Below are 24,361 nucleotides of genomic sequence, written 5' to 3' on the forward strand. Positions count from 1 at the left end.
AAATGCAGCTGCCCAGAGTTGGGAAATGGAAAGGTGGGTGCTAGAATTGGCACAAATTGTGTCATTGTGTTCATTCATTGATTCAACCATGATTTCATTTATTCTATTACTGGTTCATTCATTCATCAAATATTTATGATGTGTCTACCATATGCCCAGCATTGAAAATACCAGGTTAAACACCATGTAGTCTTATTCTCAGGTTGATGGCAGTCCACCCGAAGAGAGAAACTGATGTTCCAGCTGTTGTAGTATTGCGAGCTATGTTCAGGAATTGAGCTCTGCCTTCTAGTGCTAAGAAAGCATGGACAAAGGGCACCTGGCTCAGTGTAGAAATGGAGGTACCGAGATCGGAGTGGGCATCACTCAAGGGGAATTTTAAAAGATGAGAATTAGGTTGGCGTAGGCACTCCAGGGGAAGAAACATGTGGCACTCTGAAAGAGCACGGGAGGTGCAGAGATGTCAGGAGCCTGGGTGTGGCTGGAATTCAGGATGCACTCCTGTAAGCACAACAGACCAGGAATGAGCTAGAAAGACAAGCTGGGGCCCAGTCATCAAAGCTTTCGCGGGGACATGCTAAAGCAAATGAGGACAGTGAAAGTGAATGGAGGGTGCTAAGTAGGGATGTGATATGGTGAGATCTGAGCTGGGGGAAGATCATCCTGGTGGCTGGAGGGAAAGCATCCCAGAAGGGAGGGAGGACAAATGCAGGCAGACCACATGGGAGGCCAGAGAGGTTTCAAGTCTGAATGGGGCTATGGACAAAGATGCTCTTTTGAACAAAAGCCTGGGCTTGGGGATATACTAAGGCTTATTTTAAATTGGGATGAGAGCTACAGAATTTATTCCGTTCACCTGAAAAAGCGTTAAGGAAATATTAGAAAAGCGGCAAATGTGGAAGGCTGCTGCTGGCAGTCGCAATATGTTCTTTTGGCTCCAAAAGAGTTTGTGGACTGAGAATAGATGGAAGTGGGGACTGTGTTTAATATGCAATTTTGTATTGTTGTCATCTGCTGTGATTATAGGCTTGGCTCCTGGTTTTTCATTCAGAGCCATTTATTCAGAAAATCTCTTACTCAGAATTTGAGTTCATTCCTCATTAATTCAGTGGCTGCTTTCTGGTAGCCCAGTGATTGAATTACCTAATAGCACCTGCCTGAAATGATTAACATAAGAGGAAGCCATGGGGTTGTATTTGATACAAATGATCTGTTTCCTGAAGTTGTAATTTTATTAAAGGGGGACCCAGTGAAACACCTTTACAAATGAAGGTGAGATCCTGGCTTCCAGGAGGTATCTGGGAGGTTAATGAATGATTAGCAGCTAACAAATGACAACATTGCTTGGGAGGAAGGTGGCATTTCTCAAGTGGTGGGTCAGCATCCCTGGAACATGAGGCATAGTTCTGATAGGACTGTGGGGTGCATTATCTCAAAAGGGTGGTGACCAGGGAGAACAGAAGTGACAAGCTGAGGTGAAGACCAACACTGTGCCCATGAGCTCACTTTCCACCATAGTCTCAATCTGATTGCTTGTTAATTAGCCCCAAGTGGATCAAGTAGGGCTTGAACTTCACTATTCCTCTAAGGGAACATGAGTAATTGCTCTGGATTTCTGTCCCTGAGACAGATCTGGGCAAGCTGGTGTAATGGACTAAGGTTTTCCTCCAAAGAAAAGAAGACCATGACTATGGCTTTGTACTACAGTCTTTCAGGTCATTGCTGGTCTCTTTAAGAGTTCAAGTTGAAGGGGCAGGAAGAATTAAGACACAAGGTATTAAGGAATGGCCTATCATTTTGTTCAGCAATTGAAAGAATACATTTTCTTTGTAACCGAATTGTTTAGTATTTATACCCATTTTCTTCCTTCCTTTTTTTTTTTTTTTTTTTTTTTTTTTTTTGAGAGAGAGCACATGCATGAGTGGGTGAGAGGCAGAGGGAGAGGGAGAGAGAATCCTCAGTAGGCTGCACACCCAGCTTGGAGCCCAATTCAGGGCTCAATCTCACAACCCCAAGATCATGACCTGAACCAAAACCAGGCATTGTCGAACCCTTACTGGGATGAGCTACCCGGGCGCCTTTTTTTTTTTTTTTTTTAATTTTTTTTTTTTTTTTTTTTTTTTTTTATTTATGATAGTCACAGAGAGAGAGAGAGAGAGAGAGGCAGAGACATAGGCAGAGGGAGAAGCAGGCTCCATGCACCGGGAGCCCGACGTGGGATTCGATCCCGGGCGCCTTTATACCCATTTTCTAATTTGGTCTACTTAGGTGTAGACATAGGTACATGTACACAACTTCTATACTATATAAGTACAGAAGCAAATTGTAGTTCCCAAAACATAAATTGAATATTTCCCAATATTGACATTTTTTAATCCCTAGGAATTCTGAAGAACAAAATGGTATGTCTGAGGGCTGGACAGGAGAGACCTTCAAAAGACAACATGGTGGTGCCAACTGTTACCTCTATATCTACACCCATTTCCATAACTAGAAGTACTTGAAACATCTTTTCTGGATATTCTACTCCCTCCTCCCCACTCTATTTCCTTCCCCCCATCCAACACACACATATATTTTAGTTCCTATACTGCTTCATTTGGTCTTTTCTAGAGGAAATAGGGTCCAGTTCCCCAGTGCTGCCTATTGCCATAGTGGCATTCTGGAGTCCTTTGTTGAGATGCTGCTTAAGTCATTTGTGCTCATCTTCATTGAGAGAAAGGTACACTCCATATGCAGTGGAGGGGCAGGCAGGTGGAGGATAATTTTCCATTGAGAAGAAGAGGCTTCTGAGTGCTGCTCAGATCCCACTGTTAGGACAAATCTACTCAAAAGGTTGGTTTGGCTTATCCCTATGAACTGTGCTTTCCACACCTCTTGAATAACGTTCTCCTTATAAGGGCCACAGGCTGACAGACAGTAGTTCCCACACTAGAGTACATGGGGAAATTTCCAGGAGAGTTTTTAAAATACAGATTCACAGTCCCTGCCCCTAATCAATAGAATCAGACTGTCCATGAGATGGGATCCAGGAATCTGCATTTTTGTAGAAGCTTTTCCAGTGGTTTGGACACAGCTTGTTTGAGAGGTGCCATCTAGATACCAGATGGAGGCAGAGAACAACTGTGCTCCATGCACAGGAATTCCTTGTATAGACAATGAGTCTATTTGGCTATGTCCGCTCTCCTCATTGGCTATTTTGCCTATGTTTCCTGGATGCCTGATGTGGGTCTGGGATCATCGGCTTGTTCTTGGGTCTATGGTCTGCATTCTGCATACAACTCTAGGTTGCTTGATGCATCAACGAAGCAGCACTGGGGACTCTTGTGAATTCCAATTCCCCAGAACCCTTTGCAGAGCTCACATCAGAGTCCTCCTGGCCAGATGAAGAGCACAAGCTGCCACAAACACTTTTCCCATCTAAAGGTCTCAGAAGTTAATCACTGAATCTTGGAGAACTAGTTTCCCACTTCTTCACTTGGAAGAGGCATTAATGGTTAAAAAATATTTAAAAAAAAAAAAACAAATAATCCTCTGTATACATTTATTTCTGCTGCAACTCATGCATTTCCCAGACATTTTGTTTACACATCTGCTCACAGAAGTACTATATCTGAGCTAGTGTGTTGTCATGCCTAATTTAAGAACAAAATTTAGATTGTAAGCTTGAATTGTTGCTGCAGCCATGTCTGTTCATCTCACACTTGCTTCATGCATGACAAATGCCTTGTGCAAGTAGGAGCAGCTGCACTAAGCCAAATAACCTAGGGGGACCAGTCTAGTGAACAGCCCTCGGAAACCTCAGCCCTGGAACATGCAAATATGTCCACACCGGTCCACCCTCCATCTTACTCCCATTCCTCCTCTCATCTCTCCGGCTAAATAGGTATTTCTAAATACCGTCACAAGGCTCCCAGTTTTCATGGAGGTCATCATCTTTTCCATTAACATCATTATCTTATTCCAGGGTCCATTAGAACTCCTGCTGTAATGAGAACTTTGGGTGTAGCTATTCATTACTTTCCCGGTCACCCACAGCTGCACCCATCGTGACGCATGCTCTGCATACAATTCTCACCTGCATCACACAGTGCCTCCTGCCTCCATTAAGGTGATCATCTCCCCCCACCCTACTCTAGGCATCACCTCATTATAACTCCATTACCTTTCACATCATCTACATTATAAGTCCATTAGCTTTGGCATCACCACCATTACCTCCCTTATCAGCCCCTCTACATTCCAGTTGCCCTCACCTTACCCTTTACAGCCACCAGCTTTTCATTACAGGTCCATTATCTTCATCATTACCTTGGTTACAGTCATAATCGTTCCCATAACAATTCCAGCATCTTTATCCACCCCTCTATGATACAAGACCCTGCTCAGCTTTGATAAAGCTATAGGCGTGTCTGTTCCACGCTGGGCATGTACTCAACATCTCCACTAATGTTAGGTCTCCCCCTTTCTCTTTTATCAAACTGCTCATGATCGAGGTGGATACAAAAGATCTGCCACTTGCCAAGGCAGCCTCATTTTGGCCATTGTCACATATTTGCAACTCACCACTCCATCCTCATGTCTTGCTCCATAAAAACTAGATAGTGATAATCTTCATCCAAAGATGCCAACATCTCATCTGCATGGCTTTCTGTTATGGTTGTCTCCCTGACTCCGAGAATCCTAATTACCAATTTCTTTCTCAAAGCAGTTTGAGGCCATATTTGTATAACTGGTGATGTACATCTGTATTTCTCATATTTCAGTGTGTATGTACTAGGAGGCAAGTTGTTTACCATAGCCCTGTTTTATCCATCCAATTGCAAGCTCATGGTGGACTAGACCTCATTCCCTTTCCATCACACTCAACTACTGGCCCAAGTCATCATTCAGGTTGGTCGAGTGACTAGATGCATCACCGCCCTTCCTTTTTATCTTCACCCTCACAGTCTATTGCTATGACATTGATCACTATCAAAACTTCATCAATACTCTCTTTACAATTTCATTGCCTCAAACTCTTCCTCTTCGAGGAGAGAGACATCTACTCCTCCATTTCTGGGCCATTCTCTCAATAATTATCACAGCTTCAATTGCAGTGGCTCCATTACAAATCCATTACCTCTCTTTGATGAAGGAGAGATAGTCGACCTACTGCCATGCCCTGCTTCCTTCCAGAATGGGCTTCAGCTCCCACAAGGAATCACCAGGTGGGTTATAGCCTCTCCAGGATCAGCCGTCACTGTGGCACGAATGATTCTTACACTCTCACCTCACTGTGCCAGGCCTCACATTGTAAGAGGTGGCTTTTCCTTGCTGGTGTCTGTGCTCTTAGACAAATCTTTCAGAGCGGGGCTTATGTGGAGGAGTTCTGGGCACACACTGCCTGGATTCAAATTCCCACACTGCCACTCACTAGGTGGTTGACCCAGGGGAAATCATTTGGTCTTTCTCTATTTCAGTTTCCTTATCTGTAGAATGGAGGAAATAACAATATTGACTGTTATTGGTTGTTGGGAGGTGTTGATACATTAAAAGCAATTGAAACAGCACTTCGCAGATAGAAAGCACTCAACAAATGTCAATTCTTCTTAGGCTCCCCTTCTCTCAGCTAGAAGAGGAGGGTTGGACTAGATTAAATGCTAAAGTCCTAGACTGACCATTTGGTGGGTGTGTGTTTTTGGTATCAGACTATCAGAGTTCTTGCAGTTTTATCACCAAAGTTCTTAAATCATTCCCCAGCTTATAGTAGTGTGCTGACTCAGCTGGGAATCATGGCACTCCCTTGGCCCACAGCCACCATTGTTCTGCATCGAGGTGAGCTCTAGGCATTTCTTCTCTGCACCTACTGAAAGATGCACTTTGGTTTTGCCGCAAATGGACTTGACTTAGCTGTGGACGCATACATCCAGCCTGCACCTGGCAAAGCCTCCCAAGTAGCCAACCGCCTGCTGGATTTGTCATTTCTCCCCTTCCTTCTGCTTTCTTAGGCAATGCTGAGCTCACAGGTGGCACCTGAATACGTCCAGCTTTGTGAGAGCTATCCATCCCATCAATCAGGGCCGCTCTAGGCCACACTACAGAGGAGAAAAGGTTTGATTTTAGCTTTGTTCCATCATGATTCTCTCTCTGTCTCTCTGTCTCTCTTTCTCTCTCTCTCTCTCTCTCTCTCTCGCTCTTGCTCTGTCTCTCCCTCCCCTTTTCTGGTTCTATTTTTCTACCCTGTCTTCTGCTCTTTAGTTATCCAGACCATCAGTCCCTTGCACTTGATACTGCCTTCAATCCTGCCTTCTCAAGCAGGACCCCATGTTCTAAAAAAAATACCATTTCTCCTCCTCCTTTCTAAGCATTCTCCTCCTTCTTTAGAGGAGAATTTTAGAAAATCACCTAATAAACTAATGAGCGTTCTAGCGTGGATAAATAGGTCTCTCCAGGGACACCTGCCTTTTTTTTTTTTTAAGATTTTATTTATTTATTCATGAAAGACACAGAGAAAGAGAGGCAGAGACACAGGCAGAAGAGAAGCAGGTTCCCTGAGGGGGACCCCAATGCGGGACTCGATCCTAGGAACCCAAGGCCACACCCTGAGCCAAAGGCAGACCCTCAACCACCGAGCCACCTAGGGTCCTGACACTTGCCTTTCAAAAGGGACATCTTGGAGAGACAAGATCTCAGCAAGAAAGTATCTCAAATGGTAGAAGTTCAGACAGTGTGGCAAAACCAGGCATTTTGTTTAATTTCATTTTCTTAAAATTTGAAAGGGAGTGAGGGTGCAGTGTGGCAGTGATTGTGGGTGCAGGGAGATTCCCCTGTGCCAATCAAAATATATTTTGTGGGCAAAGTCCTGCTGTCTTTATAAAACCCACTTGAAATGCATCTAATAAATTATCTTTAATTTACCAATCTCTCCATTTCTCAGAGGCCCCCGGAAACTTGAGCTAATGAAGTCATCTCATCTGTTGTGGAGTTTCTGTGGGTTCTTTACACTCAATTGCTAGTAACAAGAGAATTCAGGTTTCAAAGATCAGTGTGAAGTGTGTGAGGCTTTCATTGTGAATGGCATTCCTCTCGAGCAAACATGAGGAAGAATAGGCTTCACTTTGTGATTGCAGAGACAACAAAAATTGGCTGGCACCAGTCCAGGTCTACAGAGACTAATGGGACCTCAGAAATATTTTCTGCCTCTAAATTGTTGGTCTTTGGCCAAGGCAATCCAAAGGTTGGCACAGGTGCCCAAAAGACATGAGGCTATTCTAACTTCACCATCATCAGCGATTTTTCCCTTCTCCAGTTCTCTTTCATCCTCTCCTTTGATTCTTACTATTTTCCATAAGTCTGAGGTGTCATGAACCTTTTGCCTTGCTGGCTTTGTACCACCTCTCCTTCCCAGGCTTGGCTTGATGTCCACCACCTCTGCCATGAGGTCTTCTCTGCTCTTCTCCACCTCCCTGAACCTGGGACACTCACTCTTATCTTGGTTCTCAGTAACAGCACAACCAATGCCAGGGTGCAGTATTAGGACATCATTATACACACACACACACACTATTTTTTTTTTTTTTAGTATATCACTTTATTGTTATGTACTGGTATATTATTTGTTTCCTGGGTTTAGAATTGCCCTCCTGACTAAATTCTTAGCTCCTTGGGTGCAAGGTCCAGGATATGTACTCCTTTTGTGGGGCCCATGGCTCATTACTTTTGTATTTGACACATAAAAATTACTCAGTAAAGGCTCACTAACTGGGCCTTCTGCTCTCTGCTCTCATTTTCCCCCCTCTGCTTTGTCTTTCCTTCTGACCACTTGCTTCACTTTCCTTCTCTTCCTTACTGCTGGAGTGCTCGTGGCTGGTGGCACTCGCACCACTACTTATTGGATGCAGTCCAGGTAAGGAGATTTCTGCCTCCTGGTTTCTAGGAGCTGGTGGTTGTGTTTCAGAGTGGCCATGTGGGTACTATATCAGGTAGGGCTAATTCCTGGCCAGTCAGAGTCCTTTAGTCTGGCATGGAAGAGAAGAAGAGAGAGGCTAACGTCAGGTTATAAAAAGATGCCCCAATAAAGCTGTTCCGGGGCCAATCAGCTCCATGTGTAAAGATACTCAATCATGAAATTGGAAGTGCCGATGGACGCCTTGTAACATTCGTTAACTACACAGCGGGTACTTTCACTTGGGGGAACAATCTGGACAGTTTAAAATTGCCTTGGTGCCATACCAAAGGGTAACTTTACATAAGCATTTTCACTGTAAATATGGGTCCTGCTTATGATCAATTCTCATCAGTGTGTTGGAAAGCAATTTCAGTAAGTACTTAGCTTAATCAATTTGTATCTGCACATTGACCTTCGGGACTCTGCTTACGGGTCCCATCATGCAGTGTGCTCCGCGATTCTCTGTCTCTTCAGACAGCAGATTTCTCAATATTTATACATGGCTTTCATTTTCAATGAATGCAATCATCTGTTCCTTGCTTGCGACAGCTTCCCTTGCCAGGGGAGGTGAGGGTGAGGCAGCGCCTCTGCCACTTGCGTGTGTTACAGAATACTTGTTTACTACTTCCTTAAAATCTAGAGAATCAAGAAGATAGTGGGGCATTCTGGGATAATAAAAATAATGGAGAAAAAATCCTTATCAGCTTGTTTACACAATTATGTAAATGATAAGCACTTATACATGGTTGATTCCTCAATTATTCATGGTTTGAAGCTCTTGAAAATTCAATTCAACTAAATAACCTTTTCTTCAGCTCTTATTATGAGCAAGGTACTGTAATTTGAGGAAGGAGAGACAAAAATATAATTTGATAAGGAAAATCAGAGAAATATTCAAATGGCTATAATACAAGTGGAGTAAGTACAATAAGAAAGGCATCATAGATGCTCACGGTTTAGAGCAGAAAAGGAACTTCTGTTCGGATGGACCCCAAGTGACATATGTGGGGGATGGGGAAGACTGTGTTAGCATCCCGTCTTAGCTCAGGCCTTTATCATGTCTTATCCGGACAATGGGAGCAGCTTCTTATCTGAGCACCCCCGCCCCCCCGCCAACTAATGCTTCCTAGGGGTCTTTCTAAAAGGTAATCTGATCATGTCCCTTCCTGGCTTGGACTTCTCCACCGTCTGCAAGAAGTTGAGGTTTCTCAGGGGATCTTTTTTTTTTTTTTAAGATTTTATTTATTTATTTATTCATGAAAGACAAACAGAGAGAGAGACAGAGACAGAGAGAGAGAGGCAGAGACTCAGGCAGAGGAAGAAGCAGGCTCCGTGCGGGAAGCCTGATGTGGGACTCAATCCCGGGACTCCAGGATCACGCCCTGGGCCAAAGGCAGGCACTAAACCGCTGAGCCACCCAGGGATTCCCCTCGGGATCTTACACTTGAAGACTATCTGTCGTCCTCTGTGGCCCCAACACCCCTCATCTCATCATGTACATACATTTGTCTAAATACATGTGTGCTGCCTCGGTGGCTTCTGTGACTTTGGCCACGCTGCTCCTTCTACCTGGACTGCCCCCCCCCCCCAACTCCTTTCTACTCTCCCTTCCTGTGTCCTTCATTTGTCTGGAGAACACCTGTGACACTTTCCTTGCTGCCCCCTGCCTCCAACACAGGGCTGATGACTTACATTCTGCTCTACAGTGTGTAAGCCCATCAGCTCACTTGTCACCTGCTCTGTAATTTGAGGACGGAGCCAGCAGGCTTGCCTACCTTATAAGAGCATCCTCCTTGTGGGCAGGATCCAGACTGGGCACAGCACGCAGTATGAACTTCATGCACATTTGCAGAATTAAGTTGAACTTGTTGCTTGGGTGGATGCGATGCCCTATTATGCATGGATTAAGGAGTGACTATATAGTGATAAGTGAATCTAGGCTATTCCTTCACAGAATTTGGGATAACAGGAGAGAGTTGCAAAATCAAGTGAAAGCTCTTTTTGTTGGCTCACTTTAGTGGAGACCAAGGTTTGTTTATAAATGGTAGGGGAGAAACTGACAGAAAAGGGCAGTGGAGGAGGTGGCAGGGGAAGGCACTGAGCGCTCAGGGGATGAGTGAGCCTTAGAAGGAGGAGAGATCCTTCCCATCCAGAGAGACAGAACAAAGCAAGTTGGGGAGGATGACTGTGCAGAAACATTCTCAGAAGAGGAGAAAAACCCAGCCACTCTCTTTCTGCATGACCCCAGGCTTAGCACAGGGAGAGGTGAACTTGCAGGTAAGCCCCAGGTGACACACCCAAACGGGTACATGTTTCCCATGGAAACTGAAAATATGACCTCAGTGCTGAACTGTCGGTGTTTATGTTCACCTTTGGTTGGGTTCCCACCCTGCCCCCTACCCCGTTCCATTCTTGATTTTTCCTAAAATATACAAAAGAGTATTACATTGGGAGGCAGTCACACCTATATGACTTCCCAAGTATATGTATGCCCTTCCCAGCACCAAACCCACCTGAAGAGTTAGAGAGGGGGCTGACCTTATTAGCCAAGATGAAACATTCCTACTTCTGGCCATTTTATATTATTCTCAGCCAAAGTCCGGTATTAACAACAGTAACATTCAATTAAATGACCAAATAGTAGCCATTCTATAAAGGTTTGTTCCTTGGAACTGAAAGTTCAGAGGGTGTGGGGTCACAGAGAGAAGTTTCCCCACAGCATATCACACACAGATTATAACTTTGGCCGGTGGCCCTGTCCCCACCTTACCTTTCCTTAATAATGCATGATCATGGAGACACAACTCCACACAGAATCCTAGACCTTTAGAGATAAAAGGGACCTTACAGATGCTCACAAACCCAGTCTCAAGCTGCAGAAAAGCATGGGAGAAGCAGTGCTTCAAAACCTGTCTGTGGTCCAGAGCAGCCATGAAGCCGGGAGCTCAGCTCCCCAAATATCACATTTATCTCAATTTGGCAAGAGGCTGAAAGCCTATCTGGGGCCATTTAAATTCTAATGTTATTAAAGCCTCATCTAATCAGCTTTTAAAATAAGCTGCTTTCAAATGCATAGGGAATGAAGGTGGGATAGAAGCAGGCCAAGTTAGGCAGTTCAGACCAGCCTGGTGAATGCACCTCTGTTTGAATCGCCAAAGAGCCATGAGGCGACCTGCAGGTGGGACTTCTGCAATTCTAACACCAACCCATGCTGGTGAAGAGTTATTTGTAAGTACGTGGGGGGAGAGGGCTAACATGGAAGTCCACGCTCTCCTGTGAGGTCAATCGTACACATGTGACAAGTCTTGGCAGGGAAAGATGGACTGGCCTCTGAGCCAGGAGGTGGCTTTGAGATTTAATCAACAGAGCAGCTGGCGCTTCTGAGAACTACCTCTGAATACTGCATCCTGTAGACTTCTGAGAGTTTCTACCCTCAGGAGGGCCAGCAGGATCCAACACCCCTGCCTGGATAGTTGTTCACTGGCTTCAAGGTAGACCCCTCACTGCATCCAGCAGTGGCTTGACTATCCCTGGTGCCAAGAACTTCGTCAACGCCATCCTGAAATGGAGCTTGAGGCTGATGAGTTTACAGCTCTGATGTGGCTTGGAATTATGATTCTGATTCTGACACCAATTCCAATGTGTGGGTTTTTTTCTCCCCATCAAGCAATTCTCTGATACCAGCTATGTGTGCTACAATTCAACTCAATTCTGATGCTCCTACCTGGAGACAGATTCCACCGTGTCAGTCTAAGGGCTCAGACCCACAAAATGGCCCCCACCTCAGATGCCAATCACAAGTCTCCTTTACCTGTGCTTCCAACTGGCTATCAATCAGAGATTCCCACGCCCCCCTCCTTGGCTTCAATTAATTTGCGACAGCAGCTCACAGAACTCAGGAAAACAGTTTATTCACTAGAATGCCAGTTTATTACCAAGGATATGAAAGGACACAAATCAAGAGCCAGATGAAGAGCTACACAGGGTGAGGTCCTGAACTAAGGAGCTTCTATCTCTATGGAGTTTGGGGCCCAGCATGGTGGCATGTGGTAAGGTTCTGGTTTCCCAACTCGGAAGCTCTCTGAACCCAGTCCTTCTGGGTTTTATGGAGGCTTCATTACACAGGCATGATGCATTACGTCATTAGCCATTGGTTATCGAACTCAATCTCTAAACCCTCTCCCCTCCTCAAAAGGTGGAGGGGTGGATTTGAAAGTTCCAACACTCCAATCTCAATGTTGGTCTCCAGCCCCCATTTTAGTTGCTTTCCCAAAGTCCCCACATTAGCATAAACTTGGGAGGGGTTGAAAGGGATTTGTTATGAATATCAAGACACCTTTATAGCTCCTATTGATGAAGGAAAAGAGGCAAGCTAAGGACAAAACATAAGCTGACACCTCATGATCCCCACACCCCCAGGTGGGATCTGTGTGACACTCCTCAGGTACTCCAGGCTGCCCTAAAGCTAAGGGAAGGGAAAAACAAATGGTTAGTTAATAGAGGTCACAGCCCAGAAAGACCTGAGTCTCCCTAAGTTTATAAATGTCTTAGTTATTTTCAAGAAAAAAGCTTTCTTATCACTAGCCTAATTTCCAGAGATCCAAAGACTCAATTTCCTGGAGCCCTAACATCACCCATCCATCCACAGTGATGTGGGAAAGAAGGATAGAAGGGAAAGTAAATACAGTAAAATTTCCTTATAACCTGCAGCCCGCTGAGGAGGACTCTTGATAGGCAGAGTATAACATTCCTCCAGGAAGCTCCCAACTATCTTAATGTTAATGCTTTACTAGAGGGGAAAACCACCTTGACTTCACAATAGCAAGGCCTCCAACATCCTGTAGGTCCTCTTTAACATACAAAAGTTCTCTTGAAAACTTCATTTTACCTTACCTACCCCAACTCCCCAGTATGTAATCAGTCACCCCTCACAACCCCAGAGGGAAGCAGCTTTTTCTGCCCCCCCAGGGCTCACTTCCCAAGCTCTAATAAAACCACCATTTTGCACCAAAGATGTCTCAACAATTTTCTCTTGGTCGTTGGCTCCAGAACTCACCCCACCAAAACTCACCTACATTTAAAACTACATCATTATCACGTAGGACATTTCAAAAGTTTTAGGAGCTCTGGGCCAGAATCTGGATGAAGACCAAATATATATTTCTTATTACAAATCACAAAACCATAAGCAGCATCCCCAGGGCCTGCTTCAATCATCAGGCTCATCCTCACTTTCCATGAGCAGTCTCTGATTCAGGCTGAGGATTGATTTCCCCAGGTCAGACCAGAGTAGGGTTCTAGTTGCTGGAGTAAAGTTAGCACCGGGTGGGATGTGATGCTTGTCCTCATGGCTCATCCCTCTCTCATTGCGTCTCTCAGGTGGCTTCTCAGGTCCCTCATGGAGTCTCATTCTGATTGGCGGGGTCCTGGGCCTTCCTCTTTCATCCCTACACCCCCTCCTTCAGAAGCCTCAGATTTCAGGGCTGATGAAAATAGGTGGGGGCTCTTGTCAGGCTAATGATTTATCTTACATTTAAATCAACATTCTTTAAATATTCTTTAAATATTTATTCAACATCGAGTTAGAAGAGGATGATGGGCACCCGGATCTCATACTTTGTTGAACCCACCTCATTCAGAACTCCTCTTAGAAACCAACATTGCTTATTTGAACAAGTTTCTTTGGCAGGGGCTTGGGGGGTGGATGCTAATCTTGTAATGCAAGTGGTTTGTCAAATATTCTTTTTTTTAAAAGATTTTATTTATTTATTCATGACACACACAGAGAGAGAGAGAGAGAGAGAGAGAGGCAGAGACATAAGCAGAGGGAGAAGCAGGCTTCCTGCAGGGAGCCCAATGCGGGACTTGGTCCCAGGACTCCACCAGGATCACGCCCCGAGCTGATGGCAGATGCTTAACCAAATGAGCCACCCAGATGCCCCAAATGTCTTCATCTTAATACATTTCCTGGGAAGCTGTCTTGGCAGCTACCTTTAGCTGCCCCCAGATGGTCCACCCTGTTTCAGCTCTGCTTGGTTGCAGAGAACTTGCTCTCAACCAGCTGTTCGCCTAAAAGCACCAAATTAACCAAATTGCTCTAAAATGTGAATGGCTGATAGCCAGTTTTATGAGCTCAAGTCTCCAGTGAGTTTCTATGTTCAAGGTTGTCTTAAACAGCCCGGGGTACTTTGTCGCCAAATGTCCCCAAGTAAGGCAGGGTGTTGCTGGGAGTAGCCTGGACTGATTCAAAGTTGTGGCTTCAGCATGCACCATGATAGATAATGAGAGCATTATGAGTCTGAGGTTGGAAATGAGTTTTTCTTGAAAAACTTTTAGCAACCGTATAAACAAATAGAAAGAAGGCTGGCGGGTCTATTATCATTGTGTTGCACAATAAAAAAGGGCCACACCTACTTGAAAAGTTTCCAATTCAGTGTGTCAAATTTGAGTGCCAGGGAAAGTTATTAAGGAAGCAAAATATTCACTGCGTCTGTCAACTCTGAATCCTGAGAGCCTTCTCCCATGCACCATTTTTCAGAAGGTTATTATTTCAACCTGAAAATTCTTTAGACATATATATGTGGTATAGAAAAGGAATTAGGAAAGCTTTTAAATTAAAAGAAATAAAACGACAGGTTTTTCCTCTAGCCATATAAATGGTTATGGATAGAGATAAAGAGATGGATATTTTTTCATAATACTTTATTAGAGGTTTTGGAGCTCCAGAAATTTGAGTCAGGCTGGTGAATAATTTAGCACTGACTCCTGCAGGCCCAGTGCAGGCGCGGTTGGGCTGGGAATCAAGCCTAGTCTCTTGGAGGGTCTGAGAGCAGTAATACACTTTTATTACCAACCACATCATGAAATGCACTTCAGAAATATTTTATGAAACGCCAAAACCTTGGTGCCTGGTTTCCCCGGCTTTTTCCGAGATGGCATGAAGCCCAAGGGAGCTAATGCTCTTGAGCACCTCATTTCAGGGAGGCTGTCCCCCAGGCTGTTGTTGCAGTGACAAAGAGGCTCAGTCCCTGCAGTCATAAGCAAGAGCCTCAAACGGGCCATCACAGTGATGGATGGTATAAGGTTCACAGGAGATCATACCTTTAGTGACCGTGTCTTCAATGTCTTCTCTTTCCCACACGCTCTTCAACCCTAGCTCCAAGAGGCCTGGCTTCTGTGCAGGTGCAATGATATGTCCACCTGAAACAGGAATAGGGAGGGAAGAAGTATGTTGATGGTTTCAAAATAAGGAGTCTCAGTTTCCCTTTCCAACCCAGCCGCCATATCTCCTTTTCAGTAAACTTGGAGGTACACCATGCAGGTGTCGAAAGCAAAGAAAACTCTACTTATTAAGCTATTGTTTCCTCTGCAGAGAGTTCTATTCGTTTTTTCATTGTCTCTCGTTCATTCTCCTAGCATTGCCATAAAGCAGTAAATATTTAAGGAAAAAGTTCTACAGAATGGATGTAACTCCAGACATGTGTTTAATGTGACAAAACTCTTCTGAGATCTTTGCAGGTGGCTATAGTAACATGCTTCGGTGATCTGATGTTGACAGATGCCCGGCACTTCCTCCAGGAAGCCACCTATTACCCCTAAACCAGAGCCCCTCTTCTGGGCATAATGTCCACATCACTCCTGCGTCCTCATGTCATAAAAGTCACCACTTATTGTAAGGCTCTTCATCTGTGCTGTTCTCCCTCTGGACTCTATCCTGCTCACTGCTTTGGCTCTCATCCCAGGCACAGAGAAGTTCACCATATACTCATTGAGTAAATGGATGCAGCAGGGCAAAGGGCAATCCCCTCAGGCTAGAAGCACCCCTTTCAGAAGCATCTATTACGGGGCGAGGAGCTTCTGTGTCAGCAGTCTGTCAATCTGTCTAAGCATGGCTCCCATGCAACACTTGGACCAGTTCTCCCCATGCAATTCCCAGGGCCCATCGACACCATCCATTACAGGATGATTATGTCTTCTTGGGTTTGCTTCCCACAAATCCTCTGAGCCTTCTCCAAAGGGGACACTGAGCCTTAGGGAGCTCATATGTACTTGCAAAAATCAATTAACCCTGGAGGGAGGAAAGAGCCAGCCTTTGGCTACGGTGTAGGCTTGCTCATTTAAGTTCTTCCTGAATAAATTAACCTTCCCTAGAAGACCCCATGGAACCTGAGAGCTGGTAGAAGTGGAAAGATCGTTTAGTCCTGAAAGGGCAAATAGATTTCATCTCTGGTGAATCCTCCCTCCGTTATATCAGTAGCGGCTGCTTGAAGCATGGGGTTGGGAAAGACTCTGAGGCTGTATCATCGGGAAGGAGAGCGGTTATCGGTGGACTTGCCAGTGCCCAGGAAGGAGAAGTGTTGGAAGTGACATGAATGCCAGGTGTCTTCCTCCTCCTGCTCTAATCTGACTGCTCACCAATTGGAATGTTTACACTTCCTCTGGTCCGTGCAACTCGCACAGTGGCTGCCCAAATTTGCAGCCCGTTTTTCCGGCAGACAACTCTGATGTTAGAAATGTTCTTCTTCCGTGAAATTAAAACTTCGTCTCCTTTCTGCTTCTACCCATTGACCCCTTTTGTCTCACCCTAAGAGTTGACGACTTTACTCTTGGAAAGCTGGCCCGATCTTTTTTGAACCAACTAAGTCAAAAGTCACCAAATGTGTTAGCAAAATCCCCTTCAGTTTCCTTGATTAAAAATCGATTCCTTTGATGTGCTATTTTATCATCTATTTCTCCAACCAGGTACAAGCATAGTCATTCACTCTTTTAAGGAACCTATATTTATTTACAACATTTTACACATCTTTGATATTCTCAAAATTATAAAAGTGATATGTGCTTATTGTACCAAGTAAATCAATATGAAGATGCATACAGAAAAAGCTAATCATTCCCCCCAAACTCAGACCCTTGATGTCACATTTTACTAGACCAGTCTGTACTTTTCCACTGTCATGAGTCAAGTTTCCAGGAAGCAGACTGAAATACATTATGTACACTGAAGGATCACTGAGACATACTCTTGGGGAGGGTGTGGGGGGACTCGTGGGGGAGTCCAGGAAGCAGAATTGGCCAGAGGGAGCTCTGGAGCTGTCTTGCATTGAGAAGGGACAGGACTTTAGACCCCACCAGTCATTGGCTGCCTCTAGGGAGACAGCAGGCATAACGCTGGGCAAAGCAGCTTCCTCTGACTGAGGGTGAATCCTGGACAGGAACCCAGCTGTGAGTTCTGAGCTGCCAGTACGTCCTGCACCCGGGGGGCAAATGCCTCTGTGGGGTGGTCTCTCACAGCACCCACAACACACACCCTCTCTCATGCTCATTGAAACCCAATCAGGCATATATATACACAGATACGTGATGGGGTGTTTTTTATAGTTTTTAACTGAAATTCTCTGCAACTTGTTTTGACTTAACATATGAGCATCACCAGTTTTTCCCTAATTTACTTATGCATACATACACATATTTTCACAAAAAGGTTGGTATTATACATCGAGGTTTTTTTGTGCCATGTCCTTATTTTTTTCTATTACTTGCCTCTCTCCACCCATTATCCCCCCTGCACCAACCATATTCCCCTCAACCCGCATGCTGACAGCATGAAATGCAGACTTCTGTCCTTTCCTTTATGCTCTAACCGCATCTATCCATATATGACTATGGGTAGATGCTCTGATTTGGTGCTTTGGTCATTGGCAGCAACCATTTATTAAGAGCCTTCTCAGTAGCCAGGTCTATGGCAAGTACTAGGGATACAAGAGGAGGACACAGCCCCTGCCATGAAGGAGCTCCTGCCCTTGGGGGATAGAGACACTGGACAGGAGGTACAACAGATGACGTTCACTTGCAGAGGCAGGCGCCAAACACACAGTTGCTTCGAGAATTAGAGCTAGAATGTGGTGTCCCTGTGTTCTAGTCCTTTCCATTTAACTAGCTTTTATTTCTTTATTTACACACTTATTTTATTATTTTTAACTACTTTTTTTTTTTTTTTTAACAGATTTCAAACTACAGGCTGAGCAACGACCACACTGAATTTGAGCAATCCTGTGGGCTGGTCTTCTTGAAGTCATGAGCTTACTCACTGTGTTCTAGAAGATCATATTGAACCTGATATATGGCCCTTATATGACATGATGCATGTGACCTCTTAGTAGACACCTATGATTTAACAGGCCAGACAGTCCTAAAGAGACCACACAAAAGCTCCATCTTAGAGTACATTTTCATACAACTGCTGACAAGGCAAATGATTATTATAATAGAAATTGACACTGGTGGGTCACAACATGAGCAAGTGTAACATGTAATGAGTTCTGAGACAAAGCTGTTGGATCAATACCTAGTGCTGGGCTCTTGCTTCTATGTCCCTCCTGCCTACACACTGTGTGGGGGACTGAGGGAGAGGGAACCATAGTAGATGCACATACAACCAAGGAGCATGGTGACATGACTCCCCAGCAACTTCAGCAAATTGATGTGTTCTTTCTGTTCATTCTCTCAACCCACTCATCTACTTGCACTTCTGCTCTTTATGCCCAACACTGCCTTGATAGGCATTTTCTGGGATCAGCTTGTAACAGATCCTCTTTGAAAAAATAAGTTTACCTATTAAATATGTCCAAAAAATGTGCATTATATTTTCTCTCCACATCAAGTACTGACCCCTCTTCTACTGAATGTGAGTCTAGTGACCTGAGGGGCTGGGCCTGGACTTTGTTGCTTGGACTCCCTGCCCATGACCACCCAGGCAGAATCTGGGGGAATGAGTGGTCTGGAGCATGGCACTCATGATGCCCTATTGACCCCAAGCACAGATTTCCTCCAAAGCCCTGTGTCTTTTTCTCTTTTGACCTAGGTAAATCGTGGGCAGAAGAAGGACACTACCAGGACAGGAGAGATGCACCTGCAGAGGTTTCAGATTTCACAAACACAGTTTATTTTGATAATCAGCATAAACCTAGGTACTTGGGTGATTTGGGTTTGTTTACAGCAAATTGCTGAAGATGTCCCAGAAAAAGCCATGTGATCGCAAGGATGCTGATCAGTCCTAGACAAGACCATCCGGTGTGCTAAAGTATTGTCAATTCATATATTTTCTCTTCCTGCAGTTGGCTGCTGAAACTGGATCATATTTTCAGTACAATGGCCAACAAATTACACTTAGTCATCTTAATAAGAAAATGGGAGCAACTGTTGGTGATCTGACCCAAATTCAGCTCCTAAACTCCCAAAGTCTTCTAAGAGAAGGGAATTTGAATGACTACTACTTGGAGCTCCTATTTTCAGGCCTATACATGTGAAGGTTTCTTATAAGGATTTCTCCTACAACTGGTACTGCCAAGATACTGTAGTTCAGAAGGATATGGAAAGCTAATAAATTCATGATCTATTGCTGTATAAAGATGACTCCCAAACTCACTGGCTTAACACAATAAACATTTATTATCTCATGGTTTCTGTGGGTCAGGAACTGAAACCTGGGTGGTTCAAGCTCAAGGTCTCATGAGATTTCAGGTAAGATGTCAGTGAAAGCTGTGATCACCTGAAGACTTGCTGGTGGCCCTGTTTACACAAGGGCTCACTTCGATGATGCTGGTTGTTGCAGGAGGTGTCCCCACAGTGGCCTCTGCAGGGCTGCTTGTGTGTCCTCACAGCATGGCTGGCTTTCCCCAGAGTGAGTGATCCAAGACAGAGCCAGGAGGCAGCTACCACCTCTTTTATGACCCTCCTTATCATTTCTGCAATATCTCATTCGTTACACAGGTTAGCGCTATTTGATGTGGGAGGAGACAACATAAGGGTATGAATACTACAACGCAAGGAATAATTGGGGCTCATCTTGAAGGCTAGCTGCCATGGTGCCTTTTTGCCTTTATCAGTAATGGTAAATACTTTATAGAAAAAAAGCATCTTCATCTCTCATACCTCCATGGAACAAGAAATGCAAGAATGTGGAATTTGGCTCAAATTCTAACTCTTACCAGCTACACATTTTTGGAAAAGATATTTACTGAATTCCTCCAAACACACCTTTTCTAATTTGTAAAGTGGGGATATTTCCTTACAGGATTGCTGGGAGGATTAACTTAGATAATATACGTGAAAGGCTTATTAGCTCAGCATATGGCAGAAGGTAGGAACTCAAATCCTATTAGCTTCTCTCTCTTTCTCCCTCATTCTTTCCCCTCAGGGTCATCGTGTACCATCAGAAGGATGGTTAAATGACCCTGACTCAGAGTAGGCCTTCATCCCTGCTTCACCACTCCCGACACTTGGCCATGAGTTTCCAAACCCAAGGAAGGAACTCAGCCTTGCGGTTTAGGTTTGTTTTCCCTGAGGAAGATTTGCTGAAGCTTAATAAAGTCAGGATGTGTGAGAGACATTGCAGTTCTTTCACATCTTAATTAGCAATTAATTAAGTGAAGGTGCGGGTGTCTAGAATATCTGACAGACAGGCTCAATAATTATCTTTTATCATTATTACTAATGGAAAATATGGTCAGGGTGGTTCAAGATTCCCCAGAATTTCAGCTTTAATTGAACAACCCAGTAGAGAATCAAAATGAGCAATCTGCCCTTTCCACATTGTTTTATTAAAAACATTTTGAAATTTGGCGGTGCCTTGCACTCAGGAGTTTTGCTGGCCTGTTATCCTGGGCTGTGATCTTTAGCTGGGCATAGAGGAAGCAGGGTGTGCCACCTTGGGGTGGCAGGGTCCTTCCAGGAAAGCACACAATCACATTGTGAGGACGGTGCTGGCAGCATTTCATTAACACGCTTCTCCCCGCCGCCCTCCCTGAAAGGTCTCTGGAAGTCAGAAAAGGACATTAGTCTAAGATCGTGGAGAAGGGAAGGGAGGGATTTTTGTAATGCTGCTCTACTGGTGGTGGCCCCAGTCTCATGGAAGGGCCTTCTGGAAACTAAGTTGGTGGTTAATGGCTTCACACCCTCACATTTACATGGGAAGCCTGGCAAGTCAGGAGTCCCAAACCTGGCCACTGCTCAGAAGGCTCAGAAAAAGTTATCTGGGGCTAGGACTTTGCTCTATTCTGAAATCACACACAGGTAATTCTCTGTGGGCATTAAAAGGGACCAGACAAACCCTTCTTAGGTGCTGTGCTACCTCATTATTATTATTATTCCCAAGTGGATTTTTTTTTTTTTTTTGGATGAGACCTCCTGCTCTGCCTACACACGATTCAGGGATCTGGTCTGAGCATCTGGCAGGTTTGGAGTAAAGTCAGTATCCCACACCAACTGGGTAATTTGCATTATTCACAATTCATAGCTCCAACTTGGGATAATTCATCAGGTCTAACGCAAGATTTGAGATCAGTGGGATAGCTTCTATTTGTGGGGCTGGAAGATTGCCCTGCATCCCCCTAACTCTGTTTCTTGTCTCTTTGCCCTACCTGTGGGTGGCTGTGCTGTAAAGGGTAAGGCTCCTTCTCTATCACCAGGCTTCATATAGTTTCTGGCCTACATTCATAGTACTTTGAGTTGGTTCTTTATTGAGCAGTCCCTGTTCCTTGATATCCTTCTGAGTGACACAGCAATTTAATAACCGTAGGAAGAGCATATTCAGTGCATGAAAAAAGGATTAGCAGTGAGCTCTGTGTCTTAAAAGCCAACCTGTTAGCAGTGATTCTCTCCAGATCACGTGGTGTTTTTTTCTTTTTTTAAATTCCCTTTGTCTTTTCCCACTTAATCTAAATTTCTTAACTTTTCTATTATATTTGTTTATATTTTGCTTTAATAATGTGAAAATAAGTGTTATTTAAAAAATTTAGAAAGTATGGTTATAACTTATTTTATCAAGTCTTACAGCAATGATTCTTAGCATGAAGTCCACGGAGAGTCTGTGAATTAATTAATTAGCTAATTCATTAATTTAAAGATTTTATGTATTTAGAGAGAGTGCTGGAGTGTGCGTACACGCTCAAGTGCGTGATGGCAGAAACAGAGGGAGAGGGAGAAGCAGACTCCCCATTGAGTGGGGCGCTGGATGATGTGTGGTCCAATCCCAGGACCCCAGGATCATGACCTGAACTGAAGACAGACACTTAACCGACTGGGCCACCCTGGCGCCTCAAGAGTCCACCAATTCAGATGAAAAAGAATTATACTTATCTTTTCACCGACCTCTAGCAAAAATTAGAAGTCCCTCTAATTTTAAATGTGGGCCACAAGTCACTATCGTCTTAGCCGTAGCTGTAATTTTGTCACCAATAGAAATCACAGATATTTTTATATCTCATTACAGTTGTTGCAGATCTGTTGAAATATTGTTTAAGCTTATTACTATTTCAAAATTACAGTACTTATTGGAGCCGCCAGCAGATCTTGTTATTTACTGCGTTAATAAAGAAACACATATATTACCATGCAGCAAATTTGGTTTTTTTTAGTATTTTGATAACTGCACATCAATAAAAATGCAGTTTCCATTGTAACCCTATATATTTTATTTTATGCATTTAGACCATTATTCTGAGAAAGGGTTCATATGCATCACCAGGCCAAAAGGGTCCGTGACAGGAGAAGGGTTCATTGGCCCTGGCTTAAGGGAGGAGGAAGGGCACTGGCACGTGTTGGCACAGCCAGAGTCCAGGCCCCAGGCTTTCCGTGCATCGCCCTGCTGAATCCCCTGCCTATTGAATCCTCCCTAAAAGCCTATGAGCAAAGTAGTGTTACTCTCCCCATTTTTGAGTCAGGAAATGGAGACAGAAAGAGATTAAGTAACTTGCCCAAGGTCATTCAGCTTCTAAGTGGCAGAGCTGATTAAAAGCTCAGGCAGGTAGAATGCAGATGGACTCTTTTGTCCTTCCCTTGTTTCACAGATGGGTCAATATTGCCTGTGCTACTTCATTTGCTTGTGTGTGGCCACCCCCGATGGAAGCGTGTTGCCTGGAAGTTTGATGGTGCATGTTTGACCTTTCCAACTGGAATGCAAATACTGCAAGGACAGGGTCTACGACATTTTTCTTTATTTATCCCTCTCAAGTCCCCAAGGTAGTAGAATTAAAGGATTATATTTCAAGCACTAGGTTGACTAGCAAATATTAGAGAGTTTCAGCCACTGAAGGCATCCCCGCCCTGCAACTCTGTTCTGGGCTCACATTGGGAGTCATTGTGTCTCTTTGGCCAACCTGGCTGTTCTTATTCTGAATGCCCCCTTCCCAGCATCTGCTCTGCCCTCTCCCTGCCCCATCTGCCATCCTTACCTCTTTGCCCACAGCCTCCCTGCATCTAAAGGGAGTGGGAAGGAAGTTCTGGTGGCCAAAGCCTGACACAGACAAAGGCCTCGCGTGTACAGTGCTTGAGTGATCACCAAATTCTACACACCACCCTGGAAGGGCACCCCTTGAAGAACACTAAACTGGAGCCTAATTGCATTTGCTAGACATCTATCACCAGGGTAATTTCTTGCCTAAGGGTGGGTGCTCTTCTCAGTGAAAAGAGCTGAAAATGAGTCCAAAAAAGAGAAGGATAAAGCTTTGGATCTAAGGTGAGCCCTGGCCCTTTCTTTATCTGATATAGATCCCTGCCTTGCCTGGCTGTGGACAGAGGGAAATATGTCTTCTTTCCCTTAAATGGCTCCTGTGGGCATCTCATTGGCTAAGCAGTATGTGGCTGGCAAAGTTGTGACCCTCAGGGCCAGAGGCTGAGTATATTTTCTCTGATGGCAGCTCTCTGGTCTTCCTCAAAGATAGCCAATTTCTCCTCAAAAGACCTGACCCAGAGGGCTCAACTGTACAACTGGCCCAGGATTTCCCATCTTCTCAGGATAAGTACAGTTTAAATTCATTGTATGTCATTGTGTCCCTTGGATCTACAATTTAGGGAGGTTCAGTTGCTAGAGTAACACAGGGTCAACTTCCCAGGCATATGAGGAAGTTGGTTTGTGAAACCTCTGGTTTCAGTTGGATTGTGAGCCAAAGCTCTGTGGCTTCCCCCTCGGTCAACATGAGCATGGAGGACACAGGACTCGACCTCTGGCCAGAAGAAACAGCACCCAAGTCCTTCTCTTTCATCGGGGGCAGGTCAGGCTCCTGTGTGGACCAGCACCTGCTCTTGGGGCCTATGAACTGGGGGAGCAGGTGGGGAGTCACCTAGTCAGACAAGAAATGGATTAAACCAATAGTCTAGTATAAACCCAGTGGAGGTATTGTCATTTTGAGGAGGATTACTCTTTTTTGGGTGAGATTGTCCGAGATCAAAATTTGGAGAAGTAGTAAACATTTAAGATATTTGAGCCAGGGTAAAATAGGGGAGGCAAAGCCAGAAGTCAAGAGCTTAGTGCATATAGGAGCAGACCAGGAAGTTGGGTACAAGACTAGAAAGAGGCAAATGGGGCCCCTGGGGCCACAACCAGGGCTGGAGTGTCCAAACCTGCTCTGCTCAGAGGATGACTTTGTGGGAAAT

The 24,361-nt window shown here is 44.5% G+C and overlaps 1 protein-coding gene across 1 annotated transcript in view; it reads right to left on the bottom strand.

The window, feature by feature from the left end:
• TNR (tenascin R) overlaps nt 1-24,361 on the bottom strand; it is a 408,870-nt gene that overhangs the window by 185,569 nt on the left and 198,940 nt on the right. The window contains exon 2 of the mRNA XM_072830721.1: nt 15,032-15,130. The gene's annotated coding sequence lies outside the window, so the exon portion shown is untranslated. The remainder of the gene's footprint in view (nt 1-15,031; nt 15,131-24,361) is intronic.

Source organism: Canis lupus, chromosome 6, assembly GCF_048164855.1.
Source record: "Canis lupus baileyi chromosome 6, mCanLup2.hap1, whole genome shotgun sequence".
Lineage (NCBI taxonomy): Eukaryota > Metazoa > Chordata > Mammalia > Carnivora > Canidae > Canis > Canis lupus.